The sequence below is a fragment of the Trichosurus vulpecula genome, chromosome 5 (genome assembly GCF_011100635.1).
Source record: "Trichosurus vulpecula isolate mTriVul1 chromosome 5, mTriVul1.pri, whole genome shotgun sequence".
NCBI lineage: Eukaryota > Metazoa > Chordata > Mammalia > Diprotodontia > Phalangeridae > Trichosurus > Trichosurus vulpecula.
In genome coordinates this window covers 129,314,531-129,339,602 of record NC_050577.1, presented here as the reverse complement: position 1 = coordinate 129,339,602, position 25,072 = coordinate 129,314,531, and the positions used below count along the sequence as shown (strand labels likewise).

At 36.4% G+C, this 25,072-nt stretch overlaps 1 non-coding gene across 1 annotated transcript; it reads left to right on the top strand.

Annotated features, from left to right (window-relative positions):
• Positions 1-824: 824 nt before the first annotated feature.
• Positions 825-931, top strand: LOC118852515. The gene has a single exon (XR_005010587.1). It is a non-coding gene; the product is annotated as a U6 spliceosomal RNA (small nuclear RNA).
• Positions 932-25,072: the final 24,141 nt, after the last annotated feature.

Genomic DNA, 25,072 nt, shown 5'->3' with positions numbered 1-25,072 from the left:
TATGCCTTAGCTAAGGGAATTGCCATGTTCACTTACAGATCTGGATAGTGAAAGATCGATGAGATAATCTATGTAAAGTGGTCTTTGGAAGGAAGCTGAGAAATAAATACAATTTGTTCTTTTATTATTGCTTCTGTGGTTGCTTTCAAAAAGGAACCACTCCACTGTACTCTGTTATGATTGTCATATAGAAGGCTCCTTTTCAGGCTGGGCTAAAAAGCTCAGAAACATGTAGGTTATTCAGTGCTGAACAAGATGAGATGACTTAGGAGAGATAGGATAACACTTTTCTAATATTTGAAGAGCTGTGATATGGAAAGGGGAATATACTTTTTTATACTTTTTTCCTGTGTGGGTCCAGAGGGGAGGTCAATGGCTGAAAGTTACATAAGTCCTACATAATTGTCTTTGATCATTGTATTGCTGAGAATATGATTGTGATTGAATACTACTGTGCTTTACAAAATGATGAGCAGGATGCTGTCAGAAAAACATTGAAAGACCTACATGAACTGATGCAAAGTGAAATGAGCAGAACCTACAGAACCTTGTGCCCAATAACATCAATATTATATGAAAAATCTACTATGAAAAATTTAGCTATTCTCAGCAATACAATGATCCAAGACAATTTTGTAGGACTTGTGATGAAAGGTGCTATCCATCTCCAAAGGAAGAACTAGTAGAGCCTGAATGCAGATGACATATTTTTCTTGGGTTGTGTTTTTCTTTTTGAGTTTGTGTTTTCTTTCACAGAATGACTTACATGGAAATTTGTTTTCCATGACTATACATGTAGAGCCTATGTCAAATTCTTTGTGTTAGTGCTTGCTTCAGCAGCACATATACTAAAACTGGAACTATACAGTGAAGATTAGCATGGCCCCTGCTCAAGGATGACATGCAAATTCATGAAGCATTCCATATTTTTCTATAAGCAAATGAGGAGAGCAAGGAACAATTTACCTGTCAGAATTTATGACCAAACAAGAGGTAGAGAACATTATGAAAGGCAAAATGGATACTTTTGATTACGTTAAATTGAAAAGTTCTTGCACAAACAAAGCCAATGCAGCCAAAATTAAAAGAGAAGCAGAAAGCTAGGAAACAATTTTTATAACCAATTTCTCTGATAAAGGCCTCATTTCTAAAATACATAGAGAACTGAGTCAAATTTATAAGAATTCCCTAACTGATAAATGGTCAAAGGATATAAACAGGCAGATTTCAGATGAAGAAATTAGAGGTATCAATGCCCATATGAAAAAATGCTCTAAATCAATATCTATTAGAGAATTATTGATTAAAGAAATGCAAATAAAAACAACTCTGATGTATCACATCACACCTATCAGACTGAGTAACATGACAAAAAAGGAAAATGATAAATGTTGGAGATGCGGGAAAATTTGAACACTAATGCATTGTAGGTAGAATTGGAGACTTATCCAGGCATTCTGGAGAGCAATTTAGAACTATTTTCAAAGGGCTATAAAACTGTGCATACCCTCTGACCCAGCAATACCTCTTCTAGGTCTATATCCCAAAGAGATCATAAAAATTGGAAAAGGATGCACATGTATAAAAATATTTATAGTAGCTCTTTTTGTGGTGGCCAAAAATTGGAAATTGAGGAGATAGATACCCACCAATCAGGGAATCACTGAACAAGTTGAATGTAATGGAATACTATTGTTCCATAAGAAATGATAAGCAGACAGACTTCAGCAAACCCTGGAAAGTCTTACATGAACTAATACTGAGTGAAATGAGCAGAACCAGGAGAACATTGTACACAGTAACAGCAACATTGTGCAATGACTAACCTTGATGGACTTAGCTCTTCTCAGCAAAACAAGGATCTAAGACAACTCCAAGGGACACATGATGGAAAATGCTGTCCATATCCAGAAAAAGAACTATGGAGTCTGAATGCAGATCAAAGCATACTATTTGCTCTCTTTCTTTTGTTTCTTTGTTTGTTTCTTCTTTTTCATGTTTTTTTTCCCGTTGGTACTAATTCTTCTTTACAACATGACTAATGTGAAAATATGTTGAATATGAATGTATATGTAGAACCTATATCATATTGCATGCCATCTTGGAGAGGGGACAGGGGAAGAGAGGGAGAAAATTTAGAGCTCAAAATGTTATGGAAGTGAATATTGAAAACTAAAAATAAATAAATATATAAATTTGTGGGTTTTTTAACTGCTTGCCTCATCAATGGGACTGTGAGGGAGGAATAGAAATTGGAACTCAATATTTGAAAAAAATGTAAATTGTTTTTACATGTAATTGGGAAAAGTGAAATACTAAATAAGATTTTTTTAAAAAAAAAGAATTGTACACATGCATGCACACACACAAGTCTTAAAGAATTTGCTAAAGGGAAATACCTAATTAGAGAACTGCTTAAATTTGCCATGTCTGGCCTTCCCCTTCCTCACTCCCCCCTAATCACAGAATAACAAAATCTTAAAGTTAGAAGGGACCTCAGAGACCTTTTAATCCAACCAGTATGCAAAAGAATCTTCTTTGTAACATACCTGGCAAGAGTTCATTTAACCTCTGTTGATGAGGAGAAACTCAATGCCCTTCCTTCCATTACTGTTAGAAAGTTTTATTGTTGTTGTTTTGTTTCTTTTTTCCCCTGTTGTGAAACTTTGCATCTGGGCAATTTCCATCTATTATTCTCAGTTATACTCTCTGAAGCCAAACACAACAAATCTAAACCCCTTTCCACAGGACAATCCTTCAAATATTTGAAGACAGCTATCCTGTCTCCCCTGAACCTTTTCTCCTTCCATTTAAATATCTCCAGTTCTTCAGTTGCATTTTAGATGCTATGAACCCAAGGCCCTTTCCCATCCTTATTACCCATCATTGGTTACTTTTAGTCTTACCAATTTTCTTCTTGAAATGCATTACCCACAATACTACACACTATTATAGATGTGGTCTGATGAGAGGAGATTTCAGAATTGTCATTTTCTTATTCTTAGCAACTGTACTTCTATTAATGGAGCCCAAGGTGAAATTAGGTTTTATTTTCTAGTCATATTTCACTTTTGGGAATCCCTTTTGACTCATATTGACCTTCCAGAGGAATAGTTGGTCCTGATCCTGCCACTTGGAGAGTGATCAGAGGCCAGAGATTTCATTCTCCCTTATATTACCCAGGCAGGATACAGTAGCATCAGTACTCAGGAATCTTAAATTAGGTAAAAGTATCATTAGAGTCCCTGTCTATCTGGCTCTTACATCTTCTTAAATAAGAATAACTTCTAATTATTCTTACTACTCATGTTTATTAATACTCTTTCCCTACCTGAGGAATTAGGTTTTCGTAGGCTTTGTGACCTGGAATCTTTCAAAACTACAACTCCATCATTGATATCATTCTTCCATCAATGACCTGTGGCAGGATGTGAGTATTGAGGGGTTTCATAAATCTGACAGTCCAAGTAAGTACGTCATTGTGTAGTTCCTGGTTTGAAAATCTTGTTCTTTTTATCATGTAGTTTTTATTTCCACAGCTTAAAACTGGAAAGTTCAAAGATACTAATTTAGTTTATGTCTTATGATTTTGTCCAGGTTATTTTTTTTTTACCTTTTAACAAGTAACTTAAAAAGTGAGTAAGTTATTTCTATGTCCAATGAAAAACCTGATGACAATTTAATGCTATTTGCAATCAGAAGCAAAGGGTTCATCTCTTTTGTAAGCATTTTGAGAGCGTGCCCTGGAGGTAGGTCTATGATAGGCATGTAGACTGACTTTTCTGCCTTTCCATTGCCTGGCAATTGGCTGCCATGGCACATCATAGAATACCAGAACTCAAAAGCCAGGATCTCAAGAGATGATGGGATCCAATGCTTTGCCTCCAGGCAGGTGAATACCTAAACAGTCTTGAAGGTCTCTTATCATTTAGTGATGTACCAGTTTACTTGGTAGACTATTTTATAGAAATGAAGTGATACATCAGGGGTTTGGTAGCCTGGTTCACAAAATTTTCTGACACAACAGAAAATTCTAAGGATTTGAAAAACTGGAGAAATAGCCAAATGTACAAATCCTTCCATGTCTCATAGCAAGCAAAAATGGACCAGCTAGGTGGAATAAGTATTTGTTTATTCAGTCTCAGGTGAAAAGAAACAACTTTTCTGCCTTGTTCCTCTGTGTAAACTAAAAGAGGATTTCTCTCCATAGACATATGACAGCCTGCTATCTGAACTTTGACACTAACAATTGTGCTTGTTTCTCTCACTATAGTAATTGTCTTCAGTATCACCAAGAAAAAGAATACTTTGATAATTCAGTGGTTCTATTATCTCACTTATGTGCCAGCCTCTTTGAACAGTTCAGATGACAGCATCTCCACAACATTTCATCCTTTGTACCTCTTATGATCTCCTATAGATCCTCCACAGGAAGTCTAGCTAATATGCTGGAGGGTCTTCCTCTACATCTCTTAACACTGTTCTTATAGGAGTGGAAGATTCCAAGTGTCTCTTAGTTATCCTTCCCTATCACTACTATATTGTGCCGATATATCTTTCTGATGATATCTCTGTGCCATTTATTTTCCCTGCAATACAGTTCACTGGTAATGTGTTGCAGCCTACTTGTGCTCTCCTTGTGCCTTTCTAATGCCTTTTGTGTGGGTGATTCACAACTTTAGTTCTTTCTTTCCAACATAAGCTTGGAAACTAGAAGTACTGGGAAAAGTAACAAATGCAATTTATTTTCCTCTTTCTCCAACTCAGTTTTAAGCCCTTTTTTTTGTCCATTCCTGTTGTCTATTCAAGATACATATACTGATGGGCCAGCCCTCTAGTACAGTGTTTGGATTCAGAGCTGGATGTGTTGGTCCAACTATAGCTCATAGCCTGGACAATAGGCATTCTTCATCCACTTGGTTACTTTTGTATGGGTAGTTAAGTTGAAATTTTATGAGTCAATTAATCAACAAGCATGATCGATAGCTTGTCATATGCCAGATACATGCTAAGTGTTAGTGATTTCAAGATAAAATAAAAGATCTCATTAAGGTGCTTACTTTCTTTTAGGGGAAGCACAATATGTACTTATCAAGAGTTAGAAAACCTGTGTTCAAATTCTAACTTTGATACTAACTATATGACTTTGGGCTACTCAGTCCCTGGGCCTCTATTTTCTTATCAAAGTGAGGGAGTTGGATTGTATCTGTAGATCCTGACTTTTTTGATCACATACCGTTCAGGAAAAAAAAAATCACAAGGGTATTAACAGGAAAGGAAAAGACAAATTTAATATTGTGCTCCTAGGTGAACCCAATATCTATAATGTTAAGTGATGGAAAAGAGGGAGAACAAATTCTGAGATGAAGGAAAATGAATATTTTAAGCTTTATTATTTTGACATACAAAGTATCAGCTGAAAAGTCTTGCATGGCAAAGCAAAATTTTATTGCCTCCTGATCAAAGGTAAAATGTCAGGAGGAGAAATAGTGAAAGGGAAGATTGGGGAGCTGACAACTGAAAAATGGAAATTGAAACTAGTTCCAGTAAGAAACTTCTCTGGACTGGTCAACTGCTTTTAAAAATGTTTGTTCTGAGTGGAAGATAGCTTTTAAAAATATAGGAATGCTTTGTCCTTGTGTCATTGCATCTGCCTACAGCACTAAATATGAACATAACCTCCATTTGTTTAGAAATGCAATTCTGTTTTCCATAATTACCATCATAACTGCTATTACAGTAGAGGCTTGTTAATTCACACTAATGACAAGAAGACAATTGCTGAATTTTGCAAATTACTGAGTGTGTGAACAAATATAATGAAAGTCATGGATATTTCATCACAGAGTATACTTTGTTCTTTTGTTTTGACAACTTTAGTTTCACTTTAATTATTCTGACAGAGTTTAGCAGTACACTAGTCAAGGTCCCATGGCACATTGTGTAAAAGTTAAGAAGTCTTAATAAGGTGAGATGGTTTTTCCCTGAGATTATATTATATTGTTCTAGTTAGCCAGCTAGGGACTCTTTTGGGGTGAAGTCTGTGGGAAATTACTTGAGCAAATATAACAAAGACTTAGCAAGGTTCCCTTAAAAATAATTAGGATGTGGTGTTCACTTCTGATATTATTAATATACTTTGAAACAGGGTAAGACCTAATTAATTTGTTCCCTATTATTTGGAATCTTTTGATCCTTTGGACTAGGGACCTATTGAAGTTGACCTTTTCCCATCTTTGAAAAAAAGCAGCTTCCTGGTAAATGAATAATGTAAACAACATTTCAAAAGCACTATTCAAATTACATAAGGAAACAAATTATTTTAAAGCACTTCTAAGATATTCATCTATCTCTATTTGATATGCTTATTTAAATGATTCTCATCCTAGGTTCCTTGGTGATACATTGCTAGCCTACATCTGGTACTCTGTATATATGAAAGTAGACAAAACTACGTGGGTATTAAAACATTCTGTAATTCAGATGCATTCCTTTTTTAGGCTAGTTATCATCTCTCCATTTCCCTCTTTGAAAATTAGGGAAGATTCGCTAAAGTTAATTTTGTACTGGTCTTTAGGCTGACTGGCACCTTGAGGTACTCTGAAGCAGCTTTAGTTCCAGAGGCATGAATGGTTATTAGTTTCTTTCTCAAATCCAGTCCAATCATCAGTTAGTCAACAAGCATTTAGTAAACACCCACAGTGCAAAGTATTGTGCTACATTCTGGGGTTTTAAGGGAAAAATAAAACAAAATTAATCCTCATATTCAAGAATGTCCTCATTCTATTAGGGAATTAAACATGTAAAATGTTATGCATAGATATGGTAACCTGAGTTGGCAGTAGACTTTAAGGATGAAGGAAACAGTGAATGCTTGGGGGGTGCCACAATATTTAAGGTAGGCATTGAGGAAAGCCAAGCATTTTGAGCTGAGGTAAAGAGGAAGTGTCAGTTTAATGTCCTGTGTAGATATAACATGAAGTTCACTTTTGGTTATTCAAAGATTCAAATTGACAGTAATCTGAAAAATCTTTCTTAAAAAGTTTTCAGAAAGTCTCTGGTTTAGGGAGTGATACTTTAAAACTTATACCAGTGGTGTGAAAATTCATATTCTCAGATGTTTAACTTCAATTAAGAAGTGTCCTAGAAAACATGCCTTAAAGTCTATGTCTCTCAAATCTTAGTTCAGACAAGCGTCTAAGCTCAAAGATAAAATTTTAAAGAGTTGTCTCTTCCAGCGTACTTGCTAAAAATGTTGATTCTAATTTTGTCTTAGGAATTGAACAGAATACAAAAAAGTGTGTGATATAATGAACACAGAATTTGGAGTGCTACTTACTACCTTTGTAATCTGGGGAACATAATCACTCAAGGTCTCAGTTTTCTTGTCTTTTGTTGTTGTTGTGTTTGTCCTTCATTCTCAAAAAGGCCCATGACATCAGGGAAATGATGACATGACTTGCAGTTGACTTTGATTTGAGCGAGGGAGGGCTATGCAAGGTCACCAGCCTCACTTTCTCCTCCAGAGTCATCTGTTTCCAGTGGCTTGATATTCACCAGGAGGACTGGAGATGGCCCAGGATACATTAGGTGACCCTGGTCCTTCCTGGCTAAGGTCTTTTCAGGTTCTCACTTTGAGTGAGGTAACACCCATTCAGTGAAAAGCCCTCTTTAGGAAGTTAATCAAGGGATGGCTCCTTTAATCAGAAACTCAAAAAAAAAATCAAATTGGTTGGGGAGGACCCTCAGTGTTTCTGGCCAAAAGAGAAACAATTACTGTTTAGCATAAAGGAGATTGGGCTAGAGAGTCTCTAAGTCCTTCCAAATATAGATTTTGTGATCTTATTAGAAATTATTAGAAAAAAATCCTAAAAAACAAAATGTTAATGTAAAATTTGGTCATAGGCTGTTCTGGATTTCATAAAGATAAAAGATAAGCAGTGTTAAAAAAGAATCTAAGTATCAAAGAACAATTCTCATGCATCACCATTCCCTTTCTCTATATGGTTTGAACTGACATTTGAATTTGACTTCTGAAGCTACATCTTTTTCATGTCTCTTCAATAATGCATAATTCTATATTTCTGAGTAGTCCAGCAGATGTCTTATGAAAAACAGGCACTTGGTAAAATATCTGTTGTATGAATAATAAGTAATATCTGTACCCAAATGCCTTGTTTACACATAATATGGAGAAAAAGGCAACTCCATTTATTTGCTAAGGCCTCATCCTTCCTCAATATCTCCACTGCAGAAGGTCATCTTTCTTTCTCTCAAATATGAAAGCTTAGACTTATCTTTGACTCTTGGGTATTTTCTCACCCTTGATGTTCAGTGCAAATGACGAAATGCTGATACGGTTTTCTCAGACCTATGTAAATAATAGATAGCCTCTAAGTTTGCTCCAACTTTCAAATTGTATTAGTGTATATGCCTTTCATCTATATTTCCATTGATATTTCTCTCATTCAACCTCTTTTCAGATCATAACTTATCTACCAATGTGCCCTACTTACTGAGTTTTCTTAGGCTTTATTCAGTTCTCCCATAATAGGCACCAAGACAGTTCTTTAATTCTATCTCATGCATCTATCACCCAAAGCCTTGCCAAGTGCATGATCTTTCCAGATACCACTGTCAATCCACTGTCATAATGATATGGTCATCTGTTGTTTACTTAATTTAATTGTGTTGTCAACTTCTTAAAGGCAGGCATCCTGTCTATTGACTCATTTTATTCTGCACTCCCTTACAGCCTGCTCGTAATCAAATTGAACTGCACCTAGGAAATGATATAGGGAGTTTGGGAAGAAGAAGAGGCAGAGAAACAGAATGTTCTGAATATACTAGATGGTCAATAAATGTTTATTGACTTTCTGACTAAATGCTTGACAGGATATGGGAAGAACAGCCAAAAGGTCCCATGTCAGTCTTAAGCAATTATCATTGATATATATTCACTGCAGGAAAGCCAACCCTTGAATTTATATAATTTACTTTTAATGTCTTAAAATACATCATAACTTTTATAATCTTTTTCACATGAAGACTGCTGCACAATCTTTTCATTTCTTTGATGTCTATTATCATTCCAATCCTGGGTAAGACCCCATCTCATACTTGAACCCACCTGCCTGATCTTCTGAGCTATACCATCCAGAATGTTTTGAGAAGAGACAAACTCATCTTTCATGTCTGAAAGTGTATACAATATCTGATTTTAATTCAATACTAATAACAGATTGTTGTAGTATACTTAGTCTAAAGAACCTATATTGTCATGATGATCTATATCACAAATCTGTGTCACAAACAGCAGAGAAATTTATCCATTCAAGTTTGTGAGATGATAATATGCTTATATCTTTCCATGTACTTATATTAAGATCATTATTATAATAAAAATTTATATTTGTGTAGTACTTTGTTATACTATATAGTATAATAAATAGAGAGCTATCTTCCAAGCCAGGGTTCAAATCCAGCCTCTGATATATACCGGCTTTGTAAAGCTAGAAAAGTCTCAACTTTTCATTGCTCCCAGACAATTCTAAATAGCTGCCATCTATATTAGAAGAAGTTCTTCACCTTAGAGGTGACTGAACCAGTGAAATAACACGTCCAGTTAAAAAAAAAAAGAAAATCAGGTAAGCTTGGCTTTCTCTGTATTTGATGAAGGCTTACTGGCTGTTCTTGATCTCTACTTTCCTTTTAGAATACTCATAAGCCACCTCTTTAATGATAATTTTGAGAATATTTATGAAAAATCTTAGAAAAGGTCAGTAACTTGTCCATTTAAATCCATTCAACAAACATTTCTTAAGTGCCTCCTTTGTGCCAGGCATTGTGCCAAGTGCTGAGGACAAAGAAAATAGAAAAAAGTCCCTGCTCTTAAAGAGCTCACCCTCTAATTGGGGATACAACATGCAAACAACTACATAAAATTGATATATAGAGAGGATAAATTGGGGGGGGCATAGTATGGGAAAGAAGGCACTAATATTAGGAGGAATAGAAAAAGGTTTCTTGCTGAAAGTGGGATATTAGATGAGATGGGAAGGAAGCCAAGCAAGATGGGAGGTGAAGATGAGGAGGAAGAGAGTTCTAGGCATGGGAAAGAGCTAGTGAGAATGGTCAGATCTCTACTGGGAAAGCAAGTGTCTTATGCGAGGAAGACGAAGTTGACCAGTGTCACTGAAACACAGAGTACATGGAGGCGAGCAAGGTGTAAAAACACTGGAAAGGTAAGGAGTCAGGTTATAAGGAGCTTTTAAAAAAACAAATAGAAGGTTTTTATTTTATCCTGGAGCCACTAGAGATTGTTAAATGGAGATAGAGGGTGGGGTGATGTGGTCAGAACTGCGCTTCAGAAACAGTAAGAAATACATTTTAAATTTTTTTTTAAAAATGCATCTAGATTTCCCATATTGAAATCTCAAGACAAGACAAAGTTTTAATTAAATTATCAAAGATCAATAAATTATGTCTTGTAGTAGAGACATAAATATTGCTCCATATGCTCCAGGCTATGCTTCTGACCTTCCAAACTTTGCCACTGTGTCTCAACCTCCTTCTACCCCTTTGCCTTCCCTGATTACTTAGGGCTTTCTCACCCTGGAACAGTCTTATGCGATGCCAATCCCCTTCTCTCATTAGTGAACTTCTTCCATTTTGTGCCTAAGACAGCCATGTTTCATTACTCTCCTGGCTATGCTTTTGATTTGCTGGCCTTTCTACGATGTCTTCATGTGGCTATCTTCTCTTCCCTCTTCTTCCCTTTTAACTTCCTTTTATGTCTTCTCTTACCCCATTAGAATGTAAGCACCTCGAGGACAGTCCCTGTCTTTCTTTTTTGCTTGTATTTTTGCCTCTGGCACTGAACACAATGCCTAACACATAATAAACTCAATATATGCTGGTTGCCTGTCTGACTTACAATGAAATCTTCTCTGTAGTAGGTATTGCCCATTATTCAATCTTTAACAAAAAACATTGATAAATAGTAGCACTTAACATATCCAGTATTGCTGGATCCTGGAGTGAATTTTCTTTTCTTTCTTTTCTTTTCTTATTTTTTTGGAGGCAATCAGGTTAAATGACTTGCCCAGGGTCACACAGCTAGTAAGTGTTTGAGGCCAAATTTGAACTCAGGTCCTCCTGATTCTAGGATCAATGCTTTAACCATTAAACCCCCAACTTCCCTTAGAGTGAATTTTTTAGATGACTAAACTTACACCTTTAAGAACCTAAACTCATTTATATTTTTAAAAATTTTCCGAAGAATGCCTTTTCAGAATGTTTCACTTACATCCCTACAAGAGCATCACTGGACATTTGTTTGAGAACAACTTAGGATGATCTAGGTAAATATCATTTCATTTACTGTATTTTAAAGCCATGGATTCCTTTGTTGCTATTTAAGTATGTAGGAATGTTTGTTCCTACAGTAAATTACTCCAGTGTGTAGTTTTTATATAGTTTTTCTTCTGATTTTTATATTTTTCTCCTTCCTAATCTATCACTTCTTAGTATTGTCAGTGTTTTTGATTTATAATCTGCTGCATTATTTTATATCCAACTTTCTCAGGGAGGGCCTAACATTGTTATATACAGTTTCCTAAGGAGTAAAGTGGGGCAGCTAGGTTGGGCAGTGGACAGAGTACCCAGCCCAAAGTCAGGAAGACTCATCTTCCTGAGTTCAAATGTGACCTCAGGCACTTACTGGCAGTGTGATCCTAGGCTAGTCACTTAACCTTATTTGCCTCCGTTCCTTATCTGTAAAATAATCTGGAGAAGGAAATGGCAAGGCCCTCCAGTATCTGTGCCAAGAAAATTCGAAGTGGGAGCAAGAAGAGTTGGACGCAATTGAAATGACTGAACAACAAAATTTGTGTTATTCATGAAGAGCCCAACACAACTGAAATGACTAAACAACAACAAAGGAGTAAAATACATGGGCTGGGCTTAATAACCACTGCTAAAAAGGGGCCTTTTTGGCCTCCCCTTGAGTTTTGGTTGTGTTCTGGTTAAGGGAGTATAGTGAAACTGTCCTATGATTAAGTGGGATATTAATCTACCAACTTTCAGAATCAAGAAAGTTCTAAATATATTTGATATATCCTTGATTCATTCTAATGAAATAGGTGTCAGACATAATTTTGTCCATTTTATGTTTCAGTTTGAAGAAACTGAAACATAATTAAGTGTTGTACTCCAGAGTGACTAGCAAGTTATTGGAGTGGCCTCATACATGTAAAACATGCATGTGCACGTATGTGATTTGTGTTTACATGTATGTACATGCATCTGCTTGTATAATGTCTTGAATAGAGTTCATTACTATGACAAAACCATGCACTGTGATAGGAAAAAAAGGAAAGAAGGCTTTTCAAAAGTGGACAAAATATTATCATATGAATCACCTTGACTTTTTGGCTCCAGCTACTAGGTCTTTGGACTCTTTCTTCCTCTCGCCTTCTAGATTACATTGCACATCCAAGTATTAACAAAATACAGATTTACTTACTGTTTTACTGTGATTGTTTTTCCTTTCTGTTGATCACTGAGACAATCACTATTATAAGACTTTAAGACCCTAAGGAAAGAGAGAGCAATTTTCTCAGGTGTTTATGCAAACTCTTCTCTTTAAATGAGATCAGTACACCTTCCATGAAGATTGCATTAATTCAGAGGAGTAAGTCTCTCAATTGCAAAATGTAAAATAAAGATCTGAGAGCCTTCCCTGACTATTGGGGATGTGATAGAAAAAAAAGTTAGATGTAGATGCCAGGCTGGGAAACAATGAATCCTGTTACAGAGCATTTCTACTTCCTTGGTTAGCACATTATCTTTATTAACCTAAGGAAATCGGTCGCAGATAATAATAACTCACAGTTATACGTTTCTTCAGCTTACAAAGCACTTTCCTCAAAATAATTATATGATACAGATAGCCTATGTGTTCTTACCACCTTTTAGGTATGAGGAAACTAAGGGCATGGATAGTCAATGGCCACATGATTACTATTGCATTTTCTATGATCATATAATTATATCTGAGGTATGATTAAAGTCCAGATAGTACATGAGTTGGGATTCAAATGCAGATCATTTTTCTCTACATCCACTGTTCTTCCCATCATATAACGAAAATCAGTATGCCTTCTTAATTGAGGGTTTTTCTCCCATCTTTTCCCATTTGTGAGAGCCATGTAAATATGGACTATTATTACTCAGGCATTTAAGCAACACCCATCAGAAAAGAGAGAGAAGTGTGCAATTCAGTCCCTCCCTACAGCCTACAAAGAACAGCATTATGAAGTAGCCATGCTCCTAAGGGTTACCATAGTCATAGGATAGCAGAATTCCCCAAACTACCCTGGTGACAGCTCCCTACTACATACTCTTGGTCCTGGCTTCTGATCCTTCCCAGGATGCAGTCCTGTCAAATGGAGGTATAAACGGTCCCAAAGAATATCCCTCTCATCATCATGACAGATACTGTCATACCTGAAATGGTATTCTGGATTAAACTCTACCTTTAGCTCATAATTTACCATGACTATTGTTTCTGTAGGTGACAGACACATGATTTAACTGTTTTGTTTTTCTTAAAGATGAGGTTTTCTATTACTAGATTTTGTACAATTTGTGTCTTGCTCAGTTGCCTACTTCCTGTTTTCCTTTATCCCCTCTCCTCCTTGTCTGTGTCATCCATGCTAGTATACCTCACTGAGGGAGAGAAGGAAGAATAAATAAAAGAATGAGGGAATGTATACTAGAAATACAAGGGGATGCTGGTTTGACTTTGAACCCATGCACATTTCCCAATGTCTTACTTTTTCCTTCTTTCTCACTATTTCACATAATCTTAGTATTTCCCTATTTCAAGTGCAATTATGCTGCAGCCCTCTCTTCCATAGGCTGTTGAGTTCCATGGAAACTCCAGAGAGAGAGAGACAGAGACAGAGAGAGAGAGAGAGCAAGAGAGAGAGAGAGAGAGAGAGAGAGAGAGAGAGAGAGACAGATAGAGACACAGAGACAGAGACAGAAGACAGACAGAGAGAGACAGAGAGAGGAGTAGGCAAGCAGTCATGGAACCTTGTTGTCCTTCAGGTTCCTCACCTGTAAAATGAGTGGATTGTACTACATGACCTCCCAGCTTGAAGGCTTTGATCCCATGAACCTTGCTGAAGTATCACTTCTGAAGAGCCATTATGGCATGGTGGATAGAATATTGGGCATGAATTCAGGAAAGGTTTATGTCTGTGTCTTCCCTCACAAACTTTCTATTGCTTAACCATAAGCAAGTCACTTTCCTCGTCTGTAAAATTGGTATAATAATAATAATAAAAAACCCAATCACATAGGGTGGTTGTGAGAGTGAAATGAGAATGATAGACAGATACATGTACATATAAACATACATGCATAGATGTCAGCTACAATTAATCTTGCAGCAGTGAAACAAACTATCTACTTGGAGGGCACAAGCAGACTGCTGAACACCAGAACTCATCCAGGACTTCTAGGCTTCTGGAATACCACCACTTCCTCCCTTGCCTTCTACTTGCAAACCTTCCTGACCTTAAGACATGTGAAATACATCTATGATGGCTGGTTGTCTTCTTCCTCCCAATTGAGGAGGGGTATTAAACATCTAGATGCCCCCTGTACTCCCTTTCTTATACCCAGGCTTCCCCAGACATCATCCTTGACGGCCAGATGGTGGGAATACTCACCACCACCAGAGGCCCCTTCCCTGCTTGCCTTCCCTTTGCTTTCTCTCCTGGCTCAAGATACCCAGAACCCATCAGAACTCTGTGATTGCTCACACTGCCTATATAAGATAGGAGGCAGTAACTGTATTGCTTATGGTGAGTTAGAAGATCATGGGGACTCACCCTCTGCCCTCTCTCTACCTGCTACGGCCTTAACATCTTCTTGCTACTTTTTTTCTATACTGTCTGAGCACTGTCATTCACCTTCTGATGTAATCTAAGGACTGCAAAAACTTGCCCATGTGCCATGCAGCTGAACTTTCTTTTATCTCTTATCTTTTCCAATTAAAGCCTGAGTTCCATGAAAATAGGAAGTATTTCACTCTTTTTATTTATATCCCTAACACTTAGTACTCTGCATATCACATTGTTTTTGTTCAGTCATTTCAGTCATGTCTGACTCTTCATGACCCCATTTGGGGTTTTCTTGACAAAGATACCAGAGTGATTTGCCATGTCCTTCCTCCAGCTCGTTTTACAGATGAGGGAATTGAGGCAAACAAGGTTAAGTGACTTCCCCAGGTTTACACAGCTAGTAAGTGTCTGAGGCTGGATTTGAACTCAGGAAGATGAGTCTTCCTGACTTCAGGCCTGGCACTATGCCATCTGGATGCTCTATGGCACATAGTAAGAGTTCAATAAATGCTTTTCATTGATTGATGGATTCATTTATCTATTCATTCATCCTCTGCTTTCTTCTCTCAATTAATCCTAGCTTAGTTATACCAAGTTTGGGGTCTTAAAACCAAAAAAGTGCAGGTGAAAAGAACTTCAGACAGCAAATAAAACTTCATTTTAGTGCCATGTCTTACACCACTAGCTACATGACCTTGGGCAAGTTACCCAGCCTCTTCCAGATTCAATTTTTTTCATATGTAAGTCACCTAATATTTGTATTTCTTACCATATAATGCTGTTATGAAGCTTAAATGAAATTATGGATGTCAAGGCATTTTATAAACTCTACCATGGAAATATGCAGTATCATTTGATTTCCAACCCCATGACTAGCATGGAATCTATTATCAATAACTATTTATTTAATCTACTTGAACCAGTTTGGTACAGTGCCTGAGTCTGAAGAGAGGCAGACCTTTTTATAGCTCACTCAGAGATGAGAACATCGGGATACTCAGGAAGATTTGTGAAAGTTCTCAATGTTTCAGACACACAGAGGGCACCTTTACTCTAGGTATCTCTTCCAGAAAGATGCTTTTTTGTGGCTTTAGCCCAGCTGGTTTTCTTCCAGCTGAACTTGAAATGCTCTATCACTTTGGCTAAATTTCAACTATGTCAGTTAAATCCCAAAGAGAGAATCAGGCTAACACCAAAAATATATTTCCTAAAGAAATAGGAGACTGACCCCAAAATAGTACAAGGGACACTGAACATCAGGGCTGTTTCCAATTCTGCTCTCACATGAACAGTCATCCACCTGTATATATATATATATATATATATATATATATATATATATAGTCATCTGCTAAAAACAGATGTGCAATGTCTTATACATACACAGTATATATGAGTTAGCTGGAATGAACTTTGCAATATGGTGCTCTACTTACAAAATCCAAGAGCTTTTGTTGTTGTTGTTGATACATCAAGATTTCATAATGTGTGAATAACTTAATATTTAATAGAATAGTACTAGCCCACATTGATATATAGCATTTTGAAGTTTGCAAAATATTCTTTTACCATCCGTAGGAAGCAGGTGGTGTAACTGTTTTTATCTTCATTTTCCTGATGAGGAAAATTGAAGTTGAGAGACTAAATGATTATATATAATAACTGGCAGGACCAGGATTCAAACCCAGGGCTTCTAGATTTTAATACCAATGAGATTTATTAACAACAGGTGATTCCCTGTTGCTCCAATTGGCTGATACTTTTATCTTTGTTTTTAAGTCATTTTCATCTTCTGGTCCCCTGATTGCCAGGTGATGAGTGGCATAGTCATAATTGTAGGATATTTTTACCACACCAGACCAGTACTCAGTAAACTCTAGTAGCCACTCATTGCTTCCTGGATCAAATATAAACTCTCCTGTTTTGCACTTATTGTAAAGCCCTTCCCAGTCTCAACCCAAGTACCTTCCCAATTGTATTACATGTTACTTTCCTCATATAGCTAGTGGTCCTGCCAGACTGGCCTCCCTAATGTTGTACTCCACCTTCCTTCCCCAGGCACCATCTGTTGCCCATGCCCAAAATGTCCTTCTTCCTCATTGGAGCCTCTTAGAATGCCTAGTTTCCTTTCAGGCTCTGCTCCTGTGACTTTTTTCAGGAAAGACTTTCCTAATTCCTCCCAGCTGCTAGTATCTGTCCACCTCCCTTCTGCCATAAAAATTATATTTATTTTTCATATAACTTAGAAAAATGCAACAATCATTGCCCTCCAAGAGCTTGCAATTTAGTCAGTAGAGGAAGACAACATGATGTCTCCACTATCTAGACTGTAAACTCCTTGATGGCAAATAGACATATATATATAAAATGTGTGTGTGTGTGTGTGTATGTATGTATATACATGTATAACATTTTTGACTTTGTATTTCCAGTGCCTAGTACAGTAATAAGTACATGATAGACATTTCAGAGGGATGTGCTGAAGCCAGCTACTATTGGTTCATTAGAGATAATTATTAAATTTTCAGTGTGAGCATTTTTTCCTGGAAAATCAGTAAATACTACAAACTGGATCTTGATTTGTTATTTTGTTATGTTAAACATAAGAAAGTGATGGAGAAAATGTTTATGCAAATTAAACTTAACAGTGTGTCCTGTATTTTTAGAGAGCTGGTTGTTAAACACTTACCAGCATGCCATTTACTGCATTTGCTAAGTGCTTATTGATTGATTGGTGGGTTGATTGATTGACAGTGCTGCCAGGGGTGGGAAGAATCAAAAAGGAGCATTGAAATGTAGTGACAGCTTCTGGGGTGTAACAACGAAGCAGCCAATTCCACCAACTAAAATGGAATTTGGTAAAATGCTCAACTTCTACTTGGGGAAACTATGAATAGCTCTTACATTCTGAACTGTGGTTTGAAGGGGTCCTGCATGTTTCCTGGATGTACTCTTTCCAGTTTATTCCCCTTCCATTTTTCCCTCGTCTATTGTCTATGCCCTCATAACTTCCCCCAATGCCTTTAAGGCCCAGTTTGGGTACCACCATGAACCTCTCCACTCTACTTTGGATCATTCATAGCACTTTGTAATTTTCATAAAAAATTGTTGTTGTCGTTTTATTTGATCCATGTTTCATCATTGGTAGGAAGTTTCTGAAAAGCAATTTCTTCTACCAGTGCAAACAGGTAACTTCTTTGCAAATTACAGTTTTAGAGAGGACCGCAGAGGCTTAGTGATTTGTCATATGTATCAGGGGAAGGACTTAAATACAGGCCTTCCTAAGTCAGAGGCCATCTCTCTCCATTTTACCACACTGTCCTTCTTCCCATATCATATTCTAATTATCATAGTTGCTTCGTAAAATAGCAAGTTCCTTAAGGTCAGAGACTATGTCTTAAAAATCATAATTTTTCCTCAAGCACATAAGAAAAGGCCTTGTATACAGATGCTTATTAAGTAGGTCCTTAATAATTATTTGTTTAATTCAATTCAACTCAGTGAAATAGAAAGGAATCTCATGACTAGGGTTACTCTTGTTCCTCCAACAAGTGAGGCCAAGACTCAGAGGAAGATTATTAGTTTTGCTTTACATGGAGACAGGAGGTAGCACAGCATGAGAGCCAGATCTTTTTTAGAGAAATTAGTCATATGCTCCACCCACTGCACAATACCATCCAAATTGCACAGAACACCCTCTGCTTACCACCTGGAGAGCAGTATAATATAACCAAGACTCCCTGATGATTAAGATTTTAAAAACATGCTACTTAAAACTCAAGTGGTACCCTAAAAAGATATCCTGACATATTTCAATGCAGTTGATGTCGCACTTGATCTTTTGAGGAATCTTAAGTTTTACATATGTATACTATATGTATATGTATATAGTCTCTAGCATGTATGTATACCTTAATACATGTGGACACATGCAGAGGAGATGACAAGGTTAAAACAAAACCCTTATACTGTAGTAATCTTGAAAATTATGGAGTATCTCTATCCAGTTGGATGTCTTTATTTTGCTAAGGCAAGGGCATGACTCAGTTCCCTCCTTCCCTATTTCCACTCACAAATAGCAGTAAAGTAAGTTCAGTGTGACCTTTGTGGCTGTCAAATCTATTTCTAAAAGGCCAGCTTACTAAGATAGATTTGCACACTGCCAGTGGAGACATAAAACAGTAGCTCTACTCACTTCTAAAGTCTTTCTCTACATTTCCATGAAAATTGTGAACTTCTTGAAGAAACTAAATCTTGGTGGAAGACTCCTACACATAGTTTAATTGCCAATCATTTTATGCAAAGGCTTAGTTTGAGCATACTTGCCAGGAATCCCCCTAGAAAAGGTATGCAGAGATATGTTCCTAGGTGTTTTTGATAATTCTGAATCTGTGGTTGCAGTTGTCTACATTTTGCAATTCTCTTAAAATTCAGAAACCAGAAGTTTGAGCTTTAGAACCATTTTTTTGGCAAATGGAAAGTTTATTCTGAAATTGCGCATATTACTTGCCTGTAAAAATAAGAAGGAAAACTCAGTGTCTTGTCTCCAGCTTTTAGTGGGATAGAAGTCCATGATTCACCAAAAGAAAAGAAATCTTGAAGAGATTTTGTGTAACAATTTGTGTATATAATTTATGTAACTTTGTCTTGTATGTAATTTTGTATGTAATTTATGTCACCTAATTCTATGTAACTTTTATATAACTTATAAATTTTCATTCCTCCATTTTCTTAGAAATGGAAGACAGTATGGTTCAGTGGACAGAATGTTGTACTTTAAATCAAAAAGACCAGGGTTCAAATCCCACCAATGACACCTGCTGGTTGTGTAACCCTCAGCAAAATTCATCTGTTTCAACCAGTTTCTTCATTTTACAAATGAGTACACGAACACCCATAGTACCAACCACACGGTGTTGTTGTGAGGTTCAAATGAGGTCCTGCCCCTTTCTTAAATGGATGGTTTATTTACTAAAAGGAGCAGAAAAATAGCATTTGTGTGAGAAATACAGAGAAAAATAGCTTGAAAAAAGTACAGATAGTTCTGAGAAGACTTGAGAGAACAGCCTCTCAGATAAAAGTAATTGAAGAGAGGCGCAGTTATGAAGAAGACCTGAGTGGAAACAGTACCTCATAGGTAAAAGTACTAACTGATGTCTGCAGTCATTCTTTCTTAGTAGCTAATTTACATACGCATGTTTTTAAGACTTTGAAGTATGTTGCTAGGAAAAGGAGAATCAAAGAACTGCTTGGGATCTATGGGAAAATTATATATTTACTATTGTATCATGTCTGACAGAAATATGGATTTGGGTTTTTCACAACACAAGACAGTGGTATCCCTGATTTGAGGCATTAGAAGCTACTTTAGAAGTCACATAAAAAAAACTGAGAAACTTGAAGTTAGAAGCTGTTGAGACAAGCTGCTTGTAGAAGTTAAGACATCAGAAGCCAGACAGCAGAACACAGAAGCCAACAGAGGAAAAGCATAACCCAGCTTAGCCAGGTTTAGTCAGAGACAGATTATGGAGTTCATATGTAAAATAGGGAACATATCTGATTGGAGGAAAGTGCATGCTAAGAGCTTATTGGAGAAAGCAGAATCCTTTGCTGTTTGAAGAGCTGACTGGGGAAAGATTGTCTTGTTTTTTAGCACTGTTCACAACTTAAGAGAGGGCAAACTTCTGATAACCATGACTACATTAACCTGTCCAATTGTCTGTGGCTTGAGAGAGCTGACCTGAATAGCTTTGCAGATCCTAGACTTAAAGGAACTAATTTTCATGTTAAGACTATAACATGGCCTCAGCACCCAACCAAAGAAAGATAATCTTGGATCCTTTGTTTATCCCAACCTTAGGGCTTCTCTTTGCTGAAGGCAATTAACTTTTTCATTGGCCTAAAAATAGCAGAAAAGTGGCTTCAACCAGCAGAAGAGATACAGTCCATTCAGCAGGTGATGTGATACAGACAATTCCCTAAAGAGACCAAGAGCATCAAGACCTGCAGTCCCAAGTTGTAGTTAACTCAGGCATATGGGTTTCCCTACTCACATGACTCATTGCTGGTTTTCTTCACATCTGTGCCCACTCTCCCCTAAAGGCACTGTAAGCATGCCCCAGGTCTATGGGAGGACTTTTATGTTATGATTTTTCTTCTACCTTCTGTTAGAAAATGTTTCATTTTTAAAAGTATATGTTAGCATTTTGGCTGATATGTCTAAATATACTTTAGAATAGTAAATGTGTATGCTGTGGTTGCCTGCAGATCCCTAAATGGTTGTAGTGGCAATACAGTTACCCTCTCTGGGGCAGTATGGGTGGAGGTGAGATGAACAAGCTAACTTTACTTCAGGAAGAGAGAAGCTATCAAGAGTTGGAGGGGTAGGGTTACTCACTTTTTGCTATATATTTGAAGACCTTTGCAAAATTAAAATGCTATATATGCATGTCAAGTAGTAGTAGTAGTAGTAGTAGTAGTAGTAGTAATAGTAGCAGTGATGGTGGTGGTGAAGGGGCAGGATAATGGTAGTCATGATAGTAATAGTGAAAATCTAGTCTAATTTCTAGATATTTGCTTTGTAACATTATTAGACGCCACAGCAGTAAAATATTTCCTAAAAACTCGACAGTAGTCAAAAACAAGCCTAAGGTTAATAAAGTAACCTAATATTAAAAGTTTATGTAATATTGTATATTAGTGAAATATATATGGACACATATGCATGCATATATGCTTATTTAAGCATAGCTAAATAACATCTAAAACTATATTCTATAACATGTATAGGGATGTGGAAAGGACAATTTAATTTTAAATCTAAGTGTTTGGTTGAGATCTCTTTCTGCATCAGTATAATTTTCTTAAACCTGTACTTTTTCAAAGTTGAAACCAAGTTACAATGACAGAAAACACTAAGTGATCTGATTATATGAAACTATCAAAATTCCTCTAAAGCTGCATATATGTATATATATTAAACTATTTTGATGTGAGTATGTATACCTTGAAACAGTGTATAAACTGGATAGGCAGTTTTCTGATGGCTTTGAATTTCATTTCTCAGTACAGAAATTTAAATGTAGTTTATTGGCATAGAAGGTTCTATATATAGCATCTTTATTGCCACACCTTATTGATGCACTGGGATTGAATGTCTTCTAAAAACATGTCAAAATATAGGACTGACATTAGGATTTTTCTTAATTGGAATCTCAAACATTCAAATGATGCTATAAAGTGCTATATTTCTATAAATATTCATGAGAAAAGTTATGCCCATATTTTACATACTTCTTGATTAAGTCTACCCAAGTTATCCTTAGGAAGCTACTCCCTTGTAGTCAGACTATGTCTACGCATGCGACTGAGTCAACTGTTATGACAGATAAGTCAGACAAAAACATCAGTCAAGTCATTCCAAAAAGATTTTGTTTTTGACTAACAAGACCCATTTCTTTGCCAGAGGTTGAACCTATTTGATTTTTTGAAATGGGAATAATTTTAATTGATTTGATGAATTGAACTTTTGCATATGAAAAAGCCTACTTGTTCACACAAACCTTTAAAATCGTTTAAAAGTTAAAAAATTAAAAGTGATAGGACCAATGATCGAATGATAGAGATTCTAATACTTTCAGTTTTACCATTTTCTGATCTATCATCTCTACTTCCATCCTACATTCTTCCCACTACTGTTCTCTCCCAAACAAAAATAGAATTTAGCCAAGTTAAAGCAACCAAACACATCTTGGGTTCTATTTCATTGGCTAATGGCATGACAATGATCATTCAAAACTATGGAAACTTATTTTCCAAAACACTTGCTGTATTTTCAAGTTAAACAGTTTTCTCTAAGAGTATATTAAGTGGGTTGGGTTTTTGTTCATTTGCTTTCATTTTGTTTTGTTTTGGCAAAGCTACTGATCCTTTTTGAAAGGTCTAATGTGAAGAATGTCATGAACTCATGGGCTCAAATTCCATCTCTCATTTGGATTAGTTATGTGGCCATATACAATTCACTTAATGACTCTGGACATCCATACTAGTTAGAGGATGAAAGAACAACTGATGATTTCACCCTCCTACTGGGACTAAGACATAACCCATTTTTCTAAAGACTTAGCCCTCTCCTCCCATCACCACTCTCACTGCACCTTGAATTTTGACAAATGCACACATATACACATATACTCATATATATACACACTCATACACACACACACAAATATGTACACACCTAATATTATGCATCATCCAATAAGGCTCATTTGAATGTATATTATATCCTACATCACATTGGCCTCTGGTGTACCAACTTTGCATGCTGATTAAGGAATAAATTATTATAATCCTCTGTAAAGTCTTTGAATTTCTATTTTACATTTATTCCCAATTTTATAGCTCATTTATTGACACAATGTGGTGATTATGTGACATCTTTAAGCTAAATATTTCAAACAAATATCATTGTTATTTTATAGCACAGGTAGGTCGAGTTGCTTTCTTAACAGAACCTATTGAATTAATAGAGCTAAAGATAAAACCCACAACTTTAGGCTCTTAGGATTGAGCTCTAGAATCTGAAATGCATTAAAAATCATGGAGAGTCACTTGCCCAACAGTAATATCAATGGACTGGATTAGACTTAGCCTGTTTCAGAGCTCTTCCAGTATCACAGAAACAGATGTAGAGTAAATCGGTTTCATTTGCAAATGTCAGCATCTTTTAAATGATTTTAAATCAGTTTTATAATTTGATGGGGGTGTGGGTGGGGGGAGTAACAGCACTTAAAGCTACTCACTTGGCTAATTAGCATGTTGTCTGAAAAAGCTGAATCAATTTCAAGGAAATTGGCTCAGTTCATCCTCTCCCCAAAGAGGGCAAAGGTCTCTGACTCTTTGGTCCTATACAATTGCCAGTGAAATAAGAAAATTACCCAGCTATTTCTCTTAATATCCAGGACAGCAATATCATTAAATGGATAAGAACTAATACTAACGTTCTAAAATCTCTGTTACCTATTGTCCAAGTCTCATCTGTATTTGAGAAATGTATCCTAACATGGCTTGACTAATCACAGTTGGGAGAACCTACATTCCTCACTAATGTTGAAAACATGTTCAGGCTACCCAAAGATTAAGTGATACATGATGCCAGCTGTTATAATTCCACATGTCAAACAAATAGTTCATTGGAGCTGGTCTACTATTATGCAACATTATACTTTATGTCTAGTCCTGCCATCATATTGAATTGCTTATATCCATCCATCTAGTTATATATCTATTTGTCTATGTATCAACCTATATCTAGTCCTTCTGTCTATCATCTATCTATATTTGTCTTGCTGAAGCAAGATAAGTTGGAGAATTTGTCTTTTAGCTTATGTCCATGTGTTATTTCTAAGCCATGTACTTCAGATAATTCTCACTGAATGTCAGTGTTACCTCATCTGTCTTCATGAGATCATAGATTTCATCTAGAGTGAGACATAGAGGTCATGTGGTTTAACCCCTTTATTTTTCAGTTGAGGAAATGGAGGTACATAGGGGTTAAGGAACTGACCTAAGGACCTGTGAGTAGCAACTGATAACAATGAGATATAAAATCATGTCCTATTATTCTAAATCCAGAGCCCTTCTCACCCATATTCTAAGGCACATTCTAAGATTCTCTACAAGTACAAAAACTGGCACAGAGTGAGCTTGGTCATGAATGAGGTACATCATAAGGCCCTCTGACTACTGGGAAAACAGGAGTTGAAAACTATGCCCATTCCCATAAATCATTTGAAAAACAGATAAGCAATAATCCTAGAATTTCCAGGGAGGCACTGAATGCTCAGAAAGTGCTTACTGAAATGCAAGCATTAATAGAGAATGACCTGTAGCTTGGGATGCCATTTCAGCCTCCAAAGACCCTACATTACAAATGTTACCAAATTATCAAAGAGTCTGTGAATGGAAGCAGAGAAAGAGAAGTGCAATGGACTGTAGTTGGCAATATTATGTAGGGACACAATTTTGTTGAGATTAGCTTGTGTCCACTGAATAACTTTAAAAGGTAGCAAAGTATTAAGAATACAAAAACTATTAAATTTCTTACTTCCTTTGCCTTTAGGGAAATAACTTTTAAGTGTTAATGCATATCTCAT